The following is a 6,000-nucleotide window of genomic DNA, read 5'->3' as shown; positions in this document are numbered from 1 at the left end:
ACAACTTTGGGGTATCTCATAACTCGGGGACACCACTACATAGCCATAATCTGAAAATACTTTCTCTGCTAAACCCACCCTGAAACTCCTAGCCTAGAAATCTCTGCTTGCTGGCACTCCTGGAAAGGCAAAAACACAAACATTCTTTATTGTTGCATAATTTATACACAGTCACAATAATGCATATCCGACAGTCAGGTCCAAGAGCACCCCAAGAGCACCCCAAAACACAGATCAGGGGCAACTAAGTGGGCTTAACCTTTATTATTGAGCCTGGTTACCCCCTCACCGTCACACCTGCCCTGTTGTGTTATAAACTTTCCTGTCATGTAATAAACTTGGGATTTTTAGAATGGGAGTTATTTGGGTGGAAATGTGATTAAAACTTATGTACTAGGTCGGGGGGCAAAGTTACCGGTTGTCCCCCCATTTTACCCGCAGACCACATCTGGTTTGCGTGTACGCATCTGCATATTGTTCCTCTTATATCTTCCCCTTACAATATGGTATTACAGTATAAGCCGGCACTAATTATTGTTACAGTTGTTGTCCCGAGCCTAGGTTAGAGAAAAAAATGTTATGTTTTAAATTGTGTATTCGTGTCAATACAGACGGTCCTGGTAATCCGTGAGTTAGCCATGATGTCTGCATAGAGATCAGGGATTAAAGAGGAGAAGGGAAGTCAAGATGTGTTAGAATGTTTGGTGAGTGGGCAAGGGCAGAGTACCGGGTCTGGGAACAAGGACTCCCCATGGGGGATACACTTTGTTCACCCTGAATCGGTGGAGCGTACCCAGCGGGCGGTATGGGGCTGGCATTGGGAATCCATTGCGGTAGGCATGATTCCCATTGGCCTGTTCAAATTTCCCGCTTGCCGGCGTCCTGACACACCTCCTCCTCTGACGCATGCAGCTAGATGAGCCCCCAGCTCATATTGGCAGGTACAGCTATGATCCATGCTCTCATTGGTTGCCATTCCCTCTTCCATGTTAAACATAGATCAGCAAGGCTAGCCGTTAAGGCAATGAAGGGTGTAAGCCACAGTACCTAATTTATTGGTGGTAAAGGGGGTGGGTGAATTGGAGTACTTGGCCCAGGGTGGGTGGTATGCCAACCGGGAAGATTGCTGGTGGAGTTAACACCTTCATTACCTTTGCTGTGGTAACCGCTATGTAATGAAAGGGTTAAGCCCTCCTGCTACCCACCGGTAGGCCTAACACATCCTGGGCCAAGTATCTTGTGACAGTAGGGTTATCCAGTATTCCTAATAAAGGTGAAGCCGACTGGTTACTCCTGAAAACCATGGGTCCCCGGTAGATGAGAAGCACCATAAGCTGCAGACACTGTGTATGCTATAAACTGCCCTGTTGTGTTATAAACTTTCCTGTCATGTAATAAACATGGGATTTTGGGAACAGGCGTTATTTGGGTGGAAATGTGATTAAAACTTATGTACAAGGTCGAGGGGCAGAGTTACCGGTTGTCCCCCCATTTTACCCGCAGACCACATCTGGTCTGCGTGTATGCGTCTGCTTATTGTTCCCCTTATATTGTCCCCTTAGAATATGGTATTTTCAGCCTGCACTAATTATTGTAACAGTTACAGTGCTGAGCCTAATGTAGGTTAGAGTAAAAATGTTACGCTTTAAATTGTGTATCATTGTCAATTGAGACAGTCCTGGTAATCCATGAGGTAGCCAGGATGTCTGCATAGAGATCGGGGATTAAAAAGGAGAAGGTAAGTAGAGAGGTGTTAGAACATTTGGTGAATGGGGATGGGTGGAGTACCGGTCTGGGAACAAGGACTCTCCTCGGGGGATACACTTTGCTCGCCCAGAATCGGTGGAGCCTACCCAGCAGGCGGTATGGGGCTGGCATTGAGAATCCGTTGCTGTAGGCATGATTCCCATTGGCATGTTCCAATTTCCCGCTTGCTGGCATCCTGACACACCTCCTCCTCTGACGTGTGCAGCCAGATGAGCCCCAGCTCTGATTGGCTGGTACATCTATGATCCGCGCTGTGATTGGTCACCAGTCCCTCTTCCATGTTAAACATAGACAAGCGAGGTCTACTGTATGTAAGGGGACTGGCTGATCAGAGAACCATATGATCTCAGGCTTCTGTCGGTTAGGCTCAGGCGGGCTTTTCAAAAGTGCTTTGCTCCAAATAGCAAAGCACTTGGCACAAAGTTTGCCAGAGAAGCATGCCTAGTTGAGACCAAGTTTTGAGTTTGCCTTGCTCGAGTAAGGTACAGTGACGTTTCTAGTTGAGGCTAGAGACTCCCCCCAGACACCCAGTTAAGTGTGTATTCTTCTGTATTTTGTGTATCATTGTGTGCCTGTTGGTCTCACCAGAATAAACCTTATTTTATTTCACTACCTTTTCCTGCCTAGTGAATTGAACCCTGAAGGAAAAGGTGTTAAACGTACTGGTCTCCCGTGATAGGCTTTTTTCTGGTGGCAGAGGTGGGTTTGCTAGTCTTTACTAGGATTTCTTGCGGGGAATCATAGCTCAAAGACGGTCTTGAAGTTTCAAGATCTCAGAACAAGTGTTGTCAGACCCATGTTACACAAAGCAGGGAATCACACTGTTTCTTGTCTCAAGAGTTAGTGTGAAATCTCCTGAAGATGTCCCTTCGAGCATGACGGTACAGAACCTGGGACCGAGCTACAGTTGTAGCCCGGTGTGAGAGCTATGGACTGCAAACAGTCAGTGCCCATCCTATCGAGCTGGTGGTAGAGGGGGCTGCATAGGAAGAAGCAGAACCCCACACCAAGGAGGAGGAGAAGGAAGGGGGACCCAGTGAACCACCCGCGGTTTCCCCAGTGCCTGCAGCTACCTCTCAAGGTGAGTTTTTAGCCCTCTTTGTGACCCTTGGTCTGGACTCCATGGCGGAGCAGCGGATCCAGTTTGCCCAGCTAGCCATCCGTGCCTCTAACCCCACTCCGACTACCTCAATGGTCGGTCGTTGCGGTTTCTAACCCCATCTCCCCCGGGTAAAGTCTGCAGTATTTGTGCATGGGCGCCGGTGCTATCAATGCAACCGGACTGGACATCTGAGGCTATATTGCCCCAACCTTCCCCATGGGAGTAACCCAAATCAGGGCAACGTACTCCAGCAGCTAAGCCGATCATCTAATTGGGATTGTCACCAACAGCAGAGCAGCAGACAGTTGTGAAGCAGGTACAGCAGTGGACCAAGGCGGCGGACCCTTCAGCAGCCAGCAGCAGAGCGTCGGAGGACACAGACAGGCATCATGTTGCAGCAGTCGGGCTGCAGGTCAATGATGTGCGGTGGAGGCGCTTGCACCCGGTGACCATAGGAGATCAGCAGGTGGCCAGCCTGATGGACACCAAGGCTATGGTAACTCTGGTGCGACCTTATATGGTCAGCCAAGAGCACCTGCTCCCAGGGATGGGCATGCAGGTGACAATGCCAGATGGTGTGCTAAGGTCCCTAAAAGTTGCCCAAGTACTCCTTGACTGGGATGCCAGTCGAGGGGTGATGGATGTCAGTGTGTTACCTATACTGGACCGATATCTTGCTTGGCAACGACCTAAGGCACTTTATCTGCTTGTATGCAGAAGATGTTCATGTGTCTGCTGTCACAAGGAGCAAAAGTCTGGCAGTTGCCAAGGCAGCGGAGCTTTGGTACCTCTGCCCACTGAGGAGATCATCACTTCCCAGCTTTTGGAACCATTGTACACTTGTGTGAAAAAGAGCGTACACCCTCTTTGAATTCTATGGTTTTACATATCAGGACATAATAACAATCATCATTCCTTAGCAGGTCTTAAAATTAGGTAAATACAACCTCTGATAAACAACAAAACATGACATATTACACTGTGTCATGATTTATCTAACAAAAATAAAGCCAAAATGGAGAAGCCATGTGTGAGAAACTAAGTATACCTTATGATTCAATAGCTTGTAGAACCACCTTTAGCAGCAATAACTTGAAGTAATCGTTTTCAATTGTTTAATTATTATTATTATTATTATTTTCTGTATGACTTTCAGTCTCCACATTGTTGTGGAGGAATTTTGCCCACTCTTCTTTACAACGTTGCTTCAGATCATTGAGGTTTGTGGGCATTTGTTTATGCACAGCTCTCTTAAGGTCCAGCCACAGCATTTCAATTGGGTTGAGGTCTGGACTTTGACTGGGTCATTGCAACACCTTGATTCTTTTCTTTTTCAGCCATTCTGTTGTAGATTTGCTGGTGTGCTTGGGATCATTGTCCTGTTGCATGACCCAATTTTGGCCAAGCTTTAGCTGTCAGACATATGGCCTCACATTAGACTCTAGAATACTTTGGTATACAGAGGAGTTCATGGTCGACTCAATGACTGCAAGGTTCCCAGGTCCTGTGGTTGCAAAACATGCCCATATCATCACCCCTCCACCACCGTGCTTGACAGTTGGTATGAGGTGTTTGTGCTGATATGCTGTGGTTTGGTTTTTGTCAAACGTGGTGCTGTACATTATGGCCAAGCATCTCCACTTTGGTCTCGTCTGTCCAAAGTACATTGTTCCAGAAGTCTTGTGGTTTGTTCAGATGCAACTTTGCAAACCTATGCCGTGCTGCCATGTTCTTTTTAGAGAGAAGAGGCTTTCTCCTGGCAACCCTTCCAAACAAACCATACTTGTTCAGTCTTTTTTCTAATTGTACTGTCATGAATTTTAACATTTAACATGCTATCTGAGGCCTGTAGAGTCTGAGGTGTAACTCTTGTTTTTTTTGCAATTTCTCTGAGCATTGCACGGTCTGACCTTGGGGTGAATTTGCTGGGACGTCCACTCCTGGGAAGATTGGCAACTGTCTTGAATGTTTTCCCCTTTTGAATAATCTTTCTCACTGTAGAATGATGGACTTTAGTTGTTTGGAATTGGCCTTATAACCCTTCCCAGATTGATGGGCAGCAACAATTGCTTCTATAAGATCATTGCAGATGTCTTTCCTTCTTGGCATTGTGTTAACACATACCTGAATGCTCCGGACGAGCAAACTACTAAAACTTTGGCTTTTATAGAGATAAAATCCATAAATCCTGATATTGGGAGAGAGAGACAATTGGGGAGAGGGAGAGGATTGCGGAGAGAGATGGTATGGGTTGCGAGAGAGCATATGGAGAGAGAAAGTACATATTGAGAGGGGGTTGTGGAGAGAGAGGAAGAGAGAAAGGGAGGGGGCTTGGGAAAGAGAAAGGATAGGGGGGGAGAGACAGAGAGGGTATGGAAAGAGAGGGGGGATGGGAAGAGACTGAAGGGGTGATATTGGAGAGATAGGAGGAGTGGGAAGAGAGATAACAGGGATGTTTACATATTTTTAAGAAAAGCTCTAGAAAAGTGGAAACTCAGGTTATAGTAACTATTTGATGTTTTCTGTCTGCTGCTCTTATGCTGCGGCAATGCATTTTCCAGGTGGATTTAAGAATTGGCCCCCATGCTAATGTGAGTTTTATGGGCCTAGTCTACTCCTTTTAAAAAAAATGTAGGTTGTCTTTTGTGTCACATAGAGAGGAAGGAAAAAGTGCCTGGTTGAGGACTCTGTTCTTATGCACCTTTGGGAGGTGATAAAAGGTGGCCATTAGTGGAGCTTGAACAAGAATACAATCATATTCTTGTTTGTTGAGAACTTGGTTTCCAAAGACTTCCTTCAGTATAATTATTAGGTATTTCCTGAATTTAACAGTGGGATCAGCACTCCGTTTATTCGGATCTTAAGCCACCAGTTGACTTTGAGTTCAGTTAAAGGCATCAGCCTTTAAGTCTATCAAATAAGAAGCCATTCTGTCTGTCTGTAATCTAACCACTGTAACCCCCTGAATCTTGTTTGTTTCAACCTTGAAGCCAATAAACAGTTAAAAGAAACATTTCCTATGTAGTTACAACAGCTTGAGGCCTTGAAAGAATTGTGGTTCTGAGTGTGATACGCTTGAAAATTAGGGAGAGCCTCACATCTGTGAGAGAATCAAAGGACCTGGGATTCAC

This window comes from Ascaphus truei, chromosome 5 (assembly GCF_040206685.1).
Source record: "Ascaphus truei isolate aAscTru1 chromosome 5, aAscTru1.hap1, whole genome shotgun sequence".
In the NCBI taxonomy this organism is placed as follows: Eukaryota; Metazoa; Chordata; class Amphibia; order Anura; family Ascaphidae; genus Ascaphus; species Ascaphus truei.
This window is presented reverse-complemented; position numbering follows the sequence as displayed.